The sequence below is a fragment of the Pongo pygmaeus genome, chromosome 5, assembly GCF_028885625.2.
Source record: "Pongo pygmaeus isolate AG05252 chromosome 5, NHGRI_mPonPyg2-v2.0_pri, whole genome shotgun sequence".
Lineage (NCBI taxonomy): Eukaryota > Metazoa > Chordata > Mammalia > Primates > Hominidae > Pongo > Pongo pygmaeus.
The window spans coordinates 96,754,058-96,769,900 of NC_072378.2; the positions used below are offsets into that span (position 1 = coordinate 96,754,058).

At 38.7% G+C, this 15,843-nt stretch overlaps 1 protein-coding gene across 4 annotated transcripts in view; it reads left to right on the top strand.

The window, feature by feature from the left end:
- The window catches only part of KLHL32 (kelch like family member 32), a 224,608-nt gene that overhangs the window by 117,764 nt on the left and 91,001 nt on the right, over positions 1-15,843 (top strand). The gene's annotated exons all lie outside the window — the stretch shown is intronic.

The window sequence follows — 15,843 nt, forward strand, 5'->3', positions numbered from 1 at the left end:
AATTGTTATAGGATTTATAGGACATCAGAGGATATCCATTTACATTTGAGAACTACTCAAATAAATCAATTCAAATACAGACTGGATGTTTAGCTCCCCTTTTATAAATTGTTGTTCTTTAACACCATTTCATCCAACTTGGATTTAGTATCTTCTATGCTAAAATGAAAGCGTCTTCTCTTGAGAGGCTCACATCCTAGTGAGAGAAAGACAGGCAAATACATGATTAAAATCCTCACTGGTATTGGAGTTATAACAGAAGCAGAATACAAAACAGAGTGGGAGAAGGATGCATGTGGTAAGGTGTGGCTACCAGTACAAAATTTTACAGATAGGGTGGTATTTGTGTCTTGAAGAATGTGTGGGAGCTCATTTTTCTACTGAATTTTATTTTTGTTTTATTCTTAATTAGCAAATAATCATTGTATATAATTATGTGACGTAAATGTGATGTTCTGATATATGTTTACAATGTGGGATGATTAAATCAGGCTAATTAACAAATTTGTCACCTCACCTACCTATTTTTTTTGTGGTGAAAACATTTAAAATGCACTCTTCTAGCAATGTTGAACTATACAATGCATTATTATTTATTATAGTTACCATTCTGTGAAGTAGATTACTAAAGCTTATTCCTGCTGTCTAACTGAAACTATATACCCTTTGATCAACATCTCCCCTTGGCCCATCCACCCCTGCTACAGTTTGGATGTTTGTCCTCTCCAAATCTCATGTTGAAATTTGATCCCCAGTGTTGGAGGTCGGGTCTGTAGGTGGATGTTGGGGTCATGTTGATTGATTCTTCATGAATAGACTGATGCTCTCCCTCAGGGTGTGAGTGAGTTCTCACTGTTAATTCCTGAAAAAGCTATTTATTAAAAAGAGGCTGGCACCTCTTTCCCACTCTCTTGCTTCCTCTCTTACTATGTGATCTTGGCACATGCCAGCTCTGCTTCTCCTCTGCCATGAGTGGAAACAGCCTGAAACCCTCACCAGAAGCAGATGCTGGAGCCATGTTTCTTGTTTAGCCTGCAGAACCATAAGCCAAATAAACCTCTTTCTTATATAAATTACCCAATCTCAGGTATTCCTTTATAACAACTCTAAATGTACTAAGAAAACACCCTCCCCTAGCCTTTGGTAACCATCATTCTACTTGCTACTTCTATGAGTTCAACTTTTTTAGATTCAGCATATAAGTGAGATCATGAAGTATTTGTCTTTCTGTGCCTGGCTTATTTCACTTAACATGGTGTCCTCAAAGTTCATCCATGTCATTGCAAATGACAGGATTTATCTGCTTCTTAAAGCTAAATAGCAGTACGTTGTGTATACATACCATCTTTTCTTTATTTATTCATCTGATGATGGACAACTAGGTTGCATTCATATCTTAGTTACTGTGAATAATGCTGCAGTGAACATGGGTATGCAGATATCTCTATAGCATACTAATTTCAGTTCCTTTGGCTATTACCCAGAAGTGGTATTGCTGGTTCATATGGTAATTTTATTTTTACTTTTTTGAAGAACCTCCATACTCTTTAACATAATGGGTGTATTAATTTATATTCCCACTAACGGTGCACAAAGGTTTAATTTTCTCCACACCCTCATCAATACTTGTTATCTATTGTCTTTTTTTATAGTATGGGTGAGGTGATATCTCACTATAGTTTTAATTTGCATTTCCCTGATGACTAATGATGATGAATTTTTTTCATATATCTGTTGGCCATCTGTATGTCTTCTTTTGAGAAGTGTCTATTAGGTCCTTTGCCAACTTTTTGATTGGGTTATTTATTTTCTCATCTTCTTGTGATGGCTCTAGCTTTGTTCTTTTTGCACAAGATTGTTTTAACTATTCAAGTTCTCAGTTGTGTTTTTTTTTTTTCTTGTCTAATTTCTCTGGCTAGAACTTCCAGTACTATGTTGAATAGAAGTGGTCAAAATGGGCATACTTATCTTGTTTCTGATCTTAAAGGAAGAGCTTTCAACTTTTCACCACTGAGTATAATGTTAACGCTGGGCGTTTCATATATGACCTTTATTGTATTGATATACATTCTTTCTATGCCTAACTTGTTGAGAGTTTTTATCATGATAGGATGCTGAATTTTGTCAAATGCTTTTTCTGAATCTATTCAGATGATCGTATGGTTGTTATCTGTCATTCTGTTAATATGGTATATTGCATTTATTTATTAATATTTGCATGTGTTGAATCATCATTGCATCCCAGGGATAAATCTCCCTTGATCATAGTGAATGATTTTTTTAATCATTCACTGTGCTGTTGAATGTGGTTTGCTAGTATTTTCTTGAGGAGTTTTGCATCCATGTTCATCATGGATGTTGGCCTGGAATTTTCTTTTCTTGTAGTGTCTTTGTCTGGCTTTGGTATCAGAATAATGCTAGTCTCATAAAATGAATTTGAAAGTATTCCTTCTTTAATTTTTTGAAAGAGTTTTAAGAAAGATTGATATTCTTTCTTCTTTAAATGTTTGGTAGAATTCTACTGTGATGCTATAAGGTCCTAGATTTTTCTTTAATGGGAGATATTTTTTATTAATAGTATTAATATAATCTCCTTACTTGCTATTGGTCTGTTCGGATTTTTTATTACTTTTTTATTCAGTCTTGCTAGGTTGTATGTTTCTAGGACTTTATCCATTTCTTCTAGATTATCCAATTTTTTGGTGTATAATTATTCATAGTAGTCTCTTATGGTCCTTTGTCTGTCTATGATATCTGTTGTAATATCTTCTCTTTCATTTCTGATTTTATTTATTTGAGTCTTCTCTCTTTTTTTCTTAGTCTGGCTAAAGTTTTGTTGATTTTATCTTTTTAAAGAATGAAGTCTCACTTTCATTAATCTTTTCTATTGTCTTTGTTGTCTCTATTTTTCACTAAATTTTCTTTAGAGGCTTATTAAAATGTATGATATCATTTATTCTCTTTTCTGGAGTTAGTAGAATTTAAGATATGTGTCTTAGAATAATTGAGGCAACTCTGGCAGCTAGAAGAAAATAGTAAATATAAAGGAAATAAGCCATTAATCAAATAGAAAGTATAACAGGAGAAAGAAAGGTGATGGATCACAAATTCAAGATTAGCCCAGCCAAATTTCAAGACTTAGGAAATTAAGACAGGCCATTATCATTGACAGAGTTGCCAAAATATATTCCTAGTGAAGTGAGTAAATCATGTATTTTGTGTTTTTTGGTTTACAGATGTGAAGAAAGATACCATCTCTAAATTGTGTCTTATTATTTCTCTTTTTATACCTGAATTACATGCAGTCACATCTGTATTTGCCCATCTCTAGAGTAAGATTGAAAACCCATAGCTCTTACTTCATAGATGTGCCATGGGATGAAATGGTAAATTTTTTTTTGTAAAACTACCCAAGTAAATAATATCTGCACTCAGCTGCATTAGCAACTAAACGGTTTAAGCTTAGAGGCAATGGTCTGTAAAGCATGTTTGAAGTATTAGGAAACTCAAGAGCACAAATTCCTGGGAAGGCTGAGTTAAAATACACATGCAAATATATGTGGCTGCCTTATTGCTTGCTTGATTGCTTTGTGATTTCCTTCAGAATGGCTGAGTTGATGCCTATGTGCATGTGTGTGTGCACGCGTGTGTGCATGTAATTCCTGTCACACAAAGGATCTATGAAATGTGAACTGAAGTGAAGATAGCAGAAAGGGAGCTGACTTTTTGAAGGCGAAGAAACCTACTTGGAAAGCAGGAAGATATTTGCAGAAGGGCAGCCATATCCCATTGCCCAGGAGTCATATGCCTCAGGTGCTTAAATTCTACTTTTATGAGAAAAAGAAAGCCAAATGAGATGAAAATATATCTGGTGTAAGTGCCTTTAAAAAGAAAGAAAGAAAAACAAGTCCTAGGGCCAGATCTGGGGTTGCAATTATTCTGTCCAAACACCAGAGACTTATTCTGACTGTGCATCCACAGAGGCATATGACAGTCTGTGGCATACAGCAGTAATTCAGCTGTTCAAATTGTGTGCTGAGAGAACAGGAAGGGGGCTGACATTTCCTGAAGCACCTTCTGAAAAAGCCAGGGGACAGCACTAGGCACTTTATGCATGCTGTTTAAACTAATCTTTAAAACAACTCTAAGGAATGCTGTGACCCCACTTGAAAGATGACAGGCCCAGGGAAATGCAGTGAATTGACTAAGATCATTCTCTCGTATATTTTGGCCCAGTTAGTCAAACCGAGTCCTACTAATTTCAAGTCTATTGTTCGTTTTTGATTATACTCTGTCATTAAGAAAAGATTAAGTTACATTTGTTATACTTTGTTGAAGGAGGCAGAAAAGTGTTTGGGCATTTAGAGAGTACACTATCTTGGTGGTTTTCTCAACTTGGAAACTGTGCCTTTTCAAGTCAGTCCATGAGGTCTTGAACTTGTTCTCTCTATGTGATCACTCTGCCACAGAGTAGAAGTCGATACCTCTACAGCCTTTCTTGAACAACATCCAAGAACGGTTGGTTCTTAAACATCTTTAATTTGTAATAAATCTATTTTCCCTTTGAGACATGGACACAGCTGATGGCAAAAAGAATGAAATTGTAGTTTATTTGAGATTGTTGAACAGCTGCTTTCTCTTACTATGGAATTGACATTAACATTAAGCAAAAAGGTTGGAGCATAGGAATGTGAGTGAAAGCATAATTCTTCAGTTTCTTAACTGTTATTTCGTATTAGGGACATTCACTGACAGGTAGTCTTTAGCCATGATATGTATATAGATTTGTAAAAATTCAAGGTTAACATCGAGTGTATCTGCCTATAGCTATTTCTAACAGTTGATTATATGTTTAGTCAGTTGTAATATGCATAGTATGAAATGTACGTATTTTAAGTGTCTGAAAATTGTTGCTGTCTTGGAGAGAAATTGGAAGTATAGAGTGGGAGTGATGAATGAATGCCTCTAAGTGTAACAAGATGTGTGCGTGTTCCTCCTACACATTGCTCTAAAGTGTAGCCTTCTTAAAATTGGCCTACAGATTTCATCCAGGAAATTTTAAAGAAAAAGCAGATTTTCCTCTTAATGCTAATACATATTCTGAAAATGCATGCATTTCCTATCAAGTAGCAAACAGGGCTACATAAGCATTCACTCTGCCTTTGCACTAATGAGAAATACGCCCTTCTTCTGGGCACACTGTGCTTGGGACACTGCTTGAATAGAGCTTGGGATGCAGTGCAGCCCTCGTGGGTGTCCTTGTACAGCCATGCATGGAGGCCATTATTACAGCAGAACCAGTGGTGGAGGGCATAGAGGCCAGGCTGCTCTTGCTCTGCGGGGCTTGGTTTGGGAGCAAGGTTGGAAGCAAATGGTGACATAAACTGACTCTGGGCAGATCTGCCTTAGAGAGAAAAGGGCAAAGTGAATCTAAGAAAATACAAACTCCACTTACGCTGGTGGGCAAGAGGGCCCATCCTGTTACCCTGGCCTCCCTTACTCGCCTCACTTTGAAACTCTGGCCAAGTTTTTTCATGTTTCAGACCAGTCCTGAGTAGAAGAGGCATGAGGAATAAGGAAGAAAAATACTCTGATGGAAATGTTGCCTGGGAGATGGATCCCAGTCCAAACTAGACAAGAGGTCAGCCACCCAGGAGCAGGCAGGCGTTTTTAGAAAATCAAAAAGCAAAAACCAAAAAACCCAGCCTGACAGTGAAGAGCAGAAAACGTCAAGACCCTTTTATAAAAAGAAGAGCCCTGCTTGGAAAGTAGAACTTCCAGCACCAAAGGCCTTGGGATAAGCCTCTAGAAATTCGAGTACCTTAGGACCGAAATGGAAGCAAATAGGACTGCGAACCACAATAAAGTTTATTGTTTAACACTCTGGCTATGATGATGTCAAGGAATATAGACTATATGCCAAGCACTGTGATAAATACCTTACATGTAGTGGAGGAAGGGTTGAAACCTAGTTAGCTTCCTCTTAATTTCCAGAGAGCTCTCCTCCTTTTCTGTCCCTTGGAGACTGATGAAGAGATTCCAGAAACCCAGTGGAGAGAGAAACTCTGCACCAAATGATAGTGACGTTTATAGTCCCCTTTACAATTCCCCACTTCCAGACACTGCTAACTCTGTCAGCTGTGAACCAATTATATCATATCTGGGCTTCTGAAAAAGGATGCCTTGGGATCTGTGTTCCCTTGCATTTCTCTCTATTATTCAATAACTCCAGCCCTTGGCTTCTGAAAATCATAGAAGAACCCATCTCTTGGGGGATATTCACCCAAATACATTTCTCTGACCCAGAGAATGCTTCAGTATGATCTTTACAAGGAAATATTGTATCACCATTACTATTCTTATTTTGAAGCCTTTTGGAAATCAAGAAAACTATGATACTCTGTTAAGGGAAAAATTACTTTAAAAATATTCATTCAGTCAGAGGTCTCACCATAGTAACTTTTTTTTTTGATTGTCATTTGGTTCCCTAGTAAGTTCACATGACTTTTTTATATATAGCCCTGATAATGCAAACACTGTGCATTACATTTTGATGATCATTGAAACTGTATTCCCCACAGCAGAATTTCTCGGGAGACCTGAGCATCAGGCTAGGCAGCAGAGTGACAGGAATCTTAATTGGATCTGCTTTCTCATGGACCATCCCTTCAGGGATAGAAGTATCCATTTATATGGAGAAAGTCTCTGTCAGATTTACTTATAAACATAACCCAATTGAGCTAAATAGTAGCACATGGAGCAAACATGGGAGAAAATGTTTAAAATGTTTCTCTCAGGAGTAGTGTTAAGACATTCAGTGGTTTAAATATTTTGGCTTCACAATCCTTTCTTTAACTGGCAGTACCTACCTGGCAAGTAAAAGGCCCTGAGGCACCTCCACTGTGCCCTGCACTCTGGAGGGTACACAGTGAAATCCACATTTTAAAGAAGAATATAGCATCCTTTCCTTACCTGCAGGGGCTAAATTCCAAGACCCCAGTGGATGCCTGAAACCTCAGATAAGTACCAAACCCTATATATACTATGTTTTTTTCCTATACATACACACCTGTCATAAAATTTAGTTTATAAATTAGGCACAATAAGATTAACAACGATTACTAACAATAAAGTAGAACAATTATAACAGTACACCAGCATCACTTCTCTTGCACCTTGGGGCCATTATTAAGTAAAATAAACACAAGCACTGAGATACTGCCACAGTGGTCTGATAACCCAGAGGGCTACTAGGTTACTAACAGGCAGAGAGCATCTACAGTAAAGATATGCTGAACAAAGGAATGATTTATGTCTTGGTGGGACAGAGTGGGATGGTGGGAAATTGCATCATGCCACTCAGAATGGTGCATAATTTAAAACTCATGAATTGTTTATTTCTAGAATTTTCTATTTAATATTTTTGGACTGCAGTTTACCATGGGTAACTGAAACCGTAGAAAGTGAAACTGTCGATAACGGTGGGGGGGGACTACTTTATTTTGAATTTTGCAGAAAGTGACATTTCTCCTTACCTTCTTGTCAGAGCTATGTCAGAGTCCATAACTGGAGTATTGACATGGAAAGTTTGAGAAGTGTGAAACAAAAGAGGAAGTTTGAATTTCATCAGTGACTTTTTTGCTTTTTTAGATCTTTTGAAACTAGTTATTTGCCTTGGGGGAGATTTTCCCTTTTATCAGTGCATTATTGAAACAAACAAGATTAGTCTGCTTCCTGTTTGACAGTGAATCCATAAAATATGAACAGCTTTGTTGGTCCCAAGACCTGTCTCTTTCTCACAGAGAACAGCTGATTCACAGTCAGGTCATATAGGAGGGCCTCCCACCTGTAGGGCAGGGCCAATTCTAAGTGACAGTCTCTGCTTCACACCAGTCTGTTCTCCTTTATTAAATTTCTCTGTGCTATCCAGTCAGAATGTGCTCGGAGTGTAGTTTGTGCTGCAAGAATTATAAAGCCATTCGTTCAGCAGATTCATGTCTAAAATGTCTCTGTGCAAAGAAGTTTAACTGTGGCCATCCTTCTAAGATCAGCTTTCCAATTCAGTATGTTTTGATTTTTGAAAAATGTATTCTTGTTTTTCCCAAATAATTTATAAATTTATGTCTTCATTTTCTTGCTGTCACTTGGCAGAAAAAGAATGCCCACCCCCCCAACCCAAAATCTGATTTGGATGCTGAGACTTATAATGCCACACACCCCAACAGGATGTGAAAAGGTTTATTCCTCACATAATGAGGCTTTCTGGAGAGAGCAGGGTGACTCCTAAGCAGGTGCAAAAATGGCTTGAGAGAGCATGGAGGTATGACTGGCTTTGGCTTTTATTGTGGGGCAGGGGCAAGAGCTACCCACAGGTAGGACTTGTGTATTTTGGAGAGAGTTTTCAGGCTTTTTTAAACCTTTGCTCAGATGTAGGACAAGCAGAGAAATAGGCAAGGGTGGGGCTTGAAAGCCATCCGGAGTGAAATAACAAAAATAGGGGCAGACTCTATTACATTAGTCTAGCATTCTACTTGAGTAATAGTCACATTTCAGGCACAGACATTTTCCTTTGGGATATTATTAAACTCAGTCACCTAATGAAAACACAATGTGGGCTGGACGCAGTGGCTCATGCCTGTAATCCCAGCACTTTGGGAGGCCGAGGTGGGCAGATCACCTGAGGTCAGGAGTTTGAGACCAGCCTGGCCAACATAGCAAAACCCCATCTCTACTAAAAGTAAAAAAATTAGCCAGGTGTGGCGGTGGACACCTGTAATCCCAGCTACTCAGGAGGCTGAGGCAGGAGAACCGCTTGAACTTGGGAGGTGGAGGCTGCAGTGAGCCGAGATCACGCCACTGCACTCCAGCCTGGGCAACAAGAGCGAAACTCCATCTCAAACAAACAAACAAACAAAAAACACATATGTTTGAACAATATTCTTGCAGCATTTATAATCTTTTCTGGCACCAATTCTGTGCTGAGGAACCCACTGTGGGCTAAGGTGCCTGAGGTCATATGTACAGATCATGCACACTGATAACACTGTGAGGGTCTCCAGATATCTTAGATAATATTAGATGACAAGGATGAGTGTGGCCCCTTCTGTGTTTTAACCATATCTCCCTTGTGTAAAAATCCATTCAAATGAGCTGGATTTGTTGTTCTTTCCTCCATTCTCCTTCCAACTCTCAGCACCTCCCACCCTACCCCATTGCCAGTATTGGGAATAGAAAAAGAAATATTTCCCTTTTGCTCCTGATAATGGTTTTATTGTCATAGGTGGGGCAATAAACAGTCTTTCTCTGACATTCTCCAAAGTAGAAATGGCGAGTATCCAGTAACTCCAAACAGTAGATCAACCCTCCTAGTTAACTCAGTGGGTTTTGCACTTCTGTGCACCTGTTTCTTTTGAGTGTTTCAACAGAAAGTTCCATTGCTACACATTTCATAATTCATGGTGTGCATCTGAGATTTTTCCTTTGCCATGGTGGGTAAACAGCACATAAATCATTACAACTTTGTTCCTTCTTGATCATGGGAATTTCTGAGTGTTGGCTGCACTCAGAATCATTTCCTAAAGAAATTTCGATCCTTCCTTTAGGTGCTCCCTCATATCATCTTAGTGGAGGGAGGTTAATCATTTATGTAGTGAGGAGTCTTGGTTAGTTCCTTAAATTTCATAAGAAGATATCAGCCTATTGATGGATTTTTAAAGCACATGAACTTTTTCTCTTATTCAGAAAAAAAGAACAATTGTACTACAGCCTTATCCTGTTTTCTGGACAACTGTTACTAAAAGTTCATTTAGGAGAAATTTTACACATAAAGGATCCCCAGAAGATATGCAGTCTATTCATCTGGCTTGGTGGTTCTCAACCTCAACTGTCAGTCCTTAATATAAAAAGGCCACCTTTACTATCCTAAAATGAAATTCCTAGACAATATAACATACTTACACAAATTACTCTAAGCACCAATAGAATTTCCTAACCATATGTAAAAGAACAAACAAAAGAAGTTTGTGTTTAAAATCCTTTATATTTCAGTGTGTACATGCTGGAGTACAACCCTTCCAAAAGACATAATGAAGTAGTCACCTGTCTGCACCTATAGGGAGAATCACCATGATTGGGACAACAGATGCACATGCAGATGCAGACTGGTGAATGAATATTGTACTGTCAACTCAGATACCACAAGGACAGATCCCAGGTGGCATGTGACATGATTTTCCAAAATAATGAACAACTCTTGGTATTATACAATTCTAAACAAAACAAAGTAACAGTCTTCTCTTTGTTTTTATGGGCGCAGCATTCCTGGAAAAGCCAGTGTATTCTGACACAGAACAGCAAAGAATGTGTTTCTATGTAAAACAGAGTTAGGTCCGGGGCTTCAATCTGTGTAAACAAATGTTTCACTTCTTTGCACACCCAGCAGGGCATTCCAACATGCAGGCTGTAGGTCAATCCTTGTGGTTGGTGACCGCCCTGTGTGTTGCCTGGCATCTAGCCTCCCAGCCACTGCCCAATAAAGGCCAATATTGCCCACCCTCCTGGGAGGACCAGAAATATCCCCGCAGATTTCCAAATTTCCCTGAGAAGGTAGTATTGACTCCATTGAGAAGGACTTCTTAAATATTTTAAATTTTATACCTAGATCAAGCCAGAAAGCCAGAAAACTGGATGTCTGGGTCTTAAATAATCTCTTTATTAACCTTCACTTTTTATACAGTGTTCTATAAAATATACTTCTGATAGTATTATTAGAAGTATTATCAAGCAAATCATTCAATAACCCTCATAATGTCTGCTGGGAAATTTCCATTACATCTCAGGGTCTGGAGAATCTAGAAATCTCCTTAGTATTTTCACCTTTTAATCTTGCATTAGGTTATATTTCTTTTTCAGTTTTGATGCTAGGAAGCATAGAGTCACATTGTGACCCACTTATAATAGTTATGAGGATGGATACACACACACACACACACACACACACACACACACACACATTCTCTCCTGACCTCATATTGTTTCCTGTTTTCTCTTGCTTTGAGTTATTTTTATTCTTAATATTTAAATGCTTGTATTGATGCCTCAGATCCTTTTTGAAATGAGGCAGAGAAGATAATAAGTAAATAGACTGAATAAAAAGATTTGAGACCTCTTTCTGAACATTTTTGGAATCCCGGAGGGATCTTAATGTTAGTTGTAGGCATGAATAAAGTGGTGCTACAGCCCATTAGTTCTGCCTATGAAAATGAAGTGCCTCCAAATTCCCAGCTTGCTCCATAAATAAATCATTCCACACATTTCCCAAATTTTTTTCATCCTTGTTTCAGCACTAAATATAAGGATACTGCAAATTCTATAAAAAGAAATTACTTTATCGTTGAAAATTGAAAAACACGACCCAAATTTTTATAAAATTATTAGTAAGACTAAAAGTAAAAAAATATTTTCACTCCAAATTCTCACTTACTTACATGTTATATGTTATCCTTCCGCTTTCTTCGGATGCCCATTTTCTTCAGATGCCCATATGTCTATGTGATTTTATGAAGATTTTGTGATTATAATTTACTTCAACTTCTTTTCTGGAATTAGATAAGATATAAGTACATTTGTTTTTTATTTATATACTATGCATTTATATGCATAGTATATAAGAAATGTATTAAATAAATTTATTGTATACTACGCCTTTTATTTATATACTATGCATTTTTATTTATATACTATGCATTCATACATAGACATTTTGTAGTCTGTGCATATACTACACATAAACTACAAAATACATAGACTACACATAATATATGCATAAACTACAAAACATCTTGTTTTCTTTCTTTTCTTTCACTTTTCCTTAAATATTCATAATAAGGAATTCTTTTTTCCTTAAAATAGAATTCTTGAGCCCTCTGCTGGAAGCATTCAGTATTTGTATGAAGCAGCAGTATATGGGAGTTTTACAATTCTAACGTAAGTTTTTAAAAAAGAAAGCAACATGATAGCAAAAATATATGGTCATTGTAATTAATATCGGGATAAGTAATTTGCTAAACAGTACTTTTAAGATGATTTATACTGAAGTATATATTCCATTTGAGTAAAATAATGATGAGAACATTCAAATGAAGGCATAATTTGAATGTATTGAATACTCTAAGTTAACTTGTGAATATTTTATTTTTGTAGACTTCATAAAAACCATCCATTTACATTTTATTCTCAAATTTAGATTCATTAATTCAGCAAACACTTAATGAACACCTACTATATGCTAAGGACTTACTAGTTGTTAGGGATGCACTGATGAGAAAATGTACATTGGTGCTTTCTCACAGTAGGTCAAACTGTGATTGGAAATGCCAGATCAACACACCATTGCATTTTTAAGAAATGGATTAGCAGGGATCTGAATTATTTGCATATATAGCATAGAAAAATACCTGAGTATGTTTGATGCTTCAAAAGTTGCACTAGAGAATAGGGGAGGAGCCAAGATGGCCGAATAGGAACAGCTCCGGTCTACAGCTCCCAGAGCGAGCGACGCAGAAGACGGGTGATTTCTGCATTTCCATCTGAGGTACCGTGTTCATCTCACTAGGGAGTGCCAGACAGTGGGCGCAGGTCAGTGGGTGAGTGCACTGTGCGCCAGCCGAAGCAGGGGCGAGGCATTGCCTCACTCGGGAAGCGCAAGGGGTCAGGGAGTTCCCCTTCCAGGGGTGACAGACGGCACCTGGAAAATCGGGCCACTCCCACCCGAATACTGTGCTTTTCCGACGGGCTTAGGAAACGGTGCCCCAGGAGAGTATAGCCCGCACCTGGCTCAGAGGGTCCTACGCCCACGGAGTCTCGCTGATTGCTAGCACAGCAGTCTGAGATCAAACAGCAAGTCGGCAGCGAGGCTGGGGGAGGGGCGCCCGCCATTGCCCAGGCTCGCTTAGGTAAACAAAGCAGCCTGGAAGCTTGAACTGGGTGGAGCCCACCACAGCTCAAGGAGGCCTGCCTGCCTCTGTAGGCTCCACCTCTGGGGGCAGGACACAGACAAACAAAAAGACAGCAGTAACCTCTGCAGACTTAAATGTCCCTGTCTGACAGCTGTGAGGAGAGCAGTGGTTCTCCCAGCACGCAGCTGGAGATCTGAGAACGGGCTGACTGCCTCCTCAAGTGGGTCCCTGACCCCTGACCCCCGAGCAGCCTAACTGGGAGGCACCCCCCAGCAGGGGCAGACTGACACCTCACACGGCCGGCCAGGTACTCCAACAGACCTGCAGCTGAGGGTTCTGTCTGTTAGAAGGAAAACTAACAGAAAGGACATCCACACCAAAAACCCATCTGTACATCACCATCATCAAAGACCAAAAGTAGATAAAACCACAAAGATGGGGAAAAAACAGAGCAGAAAAACTGGAAACTCTAAAAACCAGAGTACCTCTCCTCCTCCAAAGGAACGCAGTTCCTCACCAGCAACGGAACAAAGCTGGACGGAGAATGACTTTGACGAGCTGAGAGAAGAAGGCTTCAGACGATCAAATTACTCCGAGCTACGGGAGGATATTCAAACCAAAGGCAAAGAAGTTGAAAACTTTGAAAAAAATTTAGAAGAATGTATAACTAGAATAACCAATAGAGAGAAGTGCTTAAAGGAGCTGATGGAGCTGAAAACCAAGGCTCGAGAACTACGTGAAGAATGCAGAAGCCTCAGGAGCCGATGCGATCAAATGGAAGAAAGGGTATCAGCCCTGGAAGATGAAATGAATGAAATGAAGCGAGAAGGGAAGTTTAGGGAAAAAAGAATAAAAAGAAACGAGCAAAGCCTCCAAGAAATGTGGGACTATGTGAAAAGACCAAATCTACGTCTGATTGGTGTACCTGAAAGTGACGGGGAGAATGGAAACAAGTTGGAAAACACTCTGCAGGATATTATCCAGGAGAACTTCCCCAATCTAGCAAGGCAGGCCAACATTCAGATTCAGGAAATACAGAGAACGCCACAAAGATACTCCTCGAGAAGAGCAACTCCAAGACACATAATTGTCAGATTCACCAAAGTTGAAATGAAGGAAAAAATGTTAAGGGCAGCCAGAGAGAAAGGTCGGGTTACCATCAAAGGGAAGCCCATCAGACTAACAGCGGATCTCTCGGCAGAAACCCTACAAGCCAGAAGAGAGTGGGGGCCAATATTCAACATTCTTAAAGAAAAGAATTTTCAACCCAGAATTTCATATCCTGCCAAACTAAGCTTCATAAGTGAAGGAGAAATAAAATACTTTACAGACAAGCAAATGCTGAGAGATTTTGTCACCACCAGGCCTGCCCTAAAAGAGCTCCTGAAGGAAGCGCTAAACATGGAAAGGCACAACCGGTACCAGCCACTGCAAAATCATACTGAAATGTAAAGACCATCGAGACTAGGAAGAGACTGCATCAACTAACGAGCAAAATATCCAGCTAACATCATAATGACAGGATCAGATTCACACATAACAATATTAACTTTAAATGTAAATGGACTAAATGCTCCAATTAAAAGACACAGACTGGCAAACTGGATAAAGACTCAAGACCCATCAGTGTGCTGTATTCAGGAAACCCATCTCACGTGCAGAGACACACATAGGCTCAAAATAAAAGGATGGAGGAAGATCTACCAAGCAAATGGAAAACAAAAAAAGGCAGGGGTTGCAATCCTAGTCTCTGATAAAACAGACTTTAAACCAACAAAGATCAAAAGAGACAAAGAAGGCCATTACATAATGGTAAACGGATTAATTCAACAAGAAGAGCTAACTATCCTAAATATATATGCACCCAATACAGGAGCACCCAGATTCATAAAGCAAGTCCTGAGTGACCTACAAAGAGACTTAGACTCCCACACATTAATAATGGGAGACTTTAACACCCCACTATCAACATTAGACAGATCAACGAGACAGAAAGTCAACAAGGATACCCAGGAATTGAACTCAGCTCTGCACCAAGCGGACCTAATAGACATCTACAGAACTCTCCACCCCAAATCAACAGAATATACATTTTTTTCAGCACCACACCACACCTATTCCAAAATTGACCATATACTTGGAAGTAAAGCTCTCCTCAATAAATGTAAAAGAACAGAAATTGTAACAAACTATCTCTCAGATCACAGTGCAATCAAGCTAGAACTCAGGATTAAGAATCTCACTCAAAACCGCTCAACTACGTGGAAACTGAACAACCTGCTCCTGAATGACTACTGGGTACATAACGAAATGAAGGCAGAAATAAAGATGTTCTTTGAAACCAACGAGAACCAAGACACAACATACCAGAATCTCTGGGATGCATTCAAAGCAGTGTGTAGAGGGAAATTTATAGCACTAAATGCCCACAAGAGAAAGCAGGAAAGATCCAAAATTGACACCCTAACATCACAATTAAAAGAACTAGAAAAGCAAGAGCAAACACATTCAAAAGCTAGCAGAAGGCAAGAAATAACTAAAATCAGAGCAGAACTGAAGGAAATAGAGACACAAAAAACCCTTCAAAAAATAAATGAATCCAGGAGCTGGTTTTTTGAAAGGATCAACAAAATTGATAGACCGCTAGCAAGATTAATAAAGAAAAAAAGAGAGAAGAATCAAATAGATGCAATAAAAAATGATAAAGGGGATATCACCACCGATCCCACAGAAATACAAACTACCATCAGAGAATATTACAAACACCTCTATGCAAATAAACTAGAAAATCTAGAAGAAATGGATAAATTCCTCGACACATACACCCTCCCAAGACTAAACCAGGAAGAAGTTGAATCTCTGAATAGACCAATAACAGGAGCTGAAA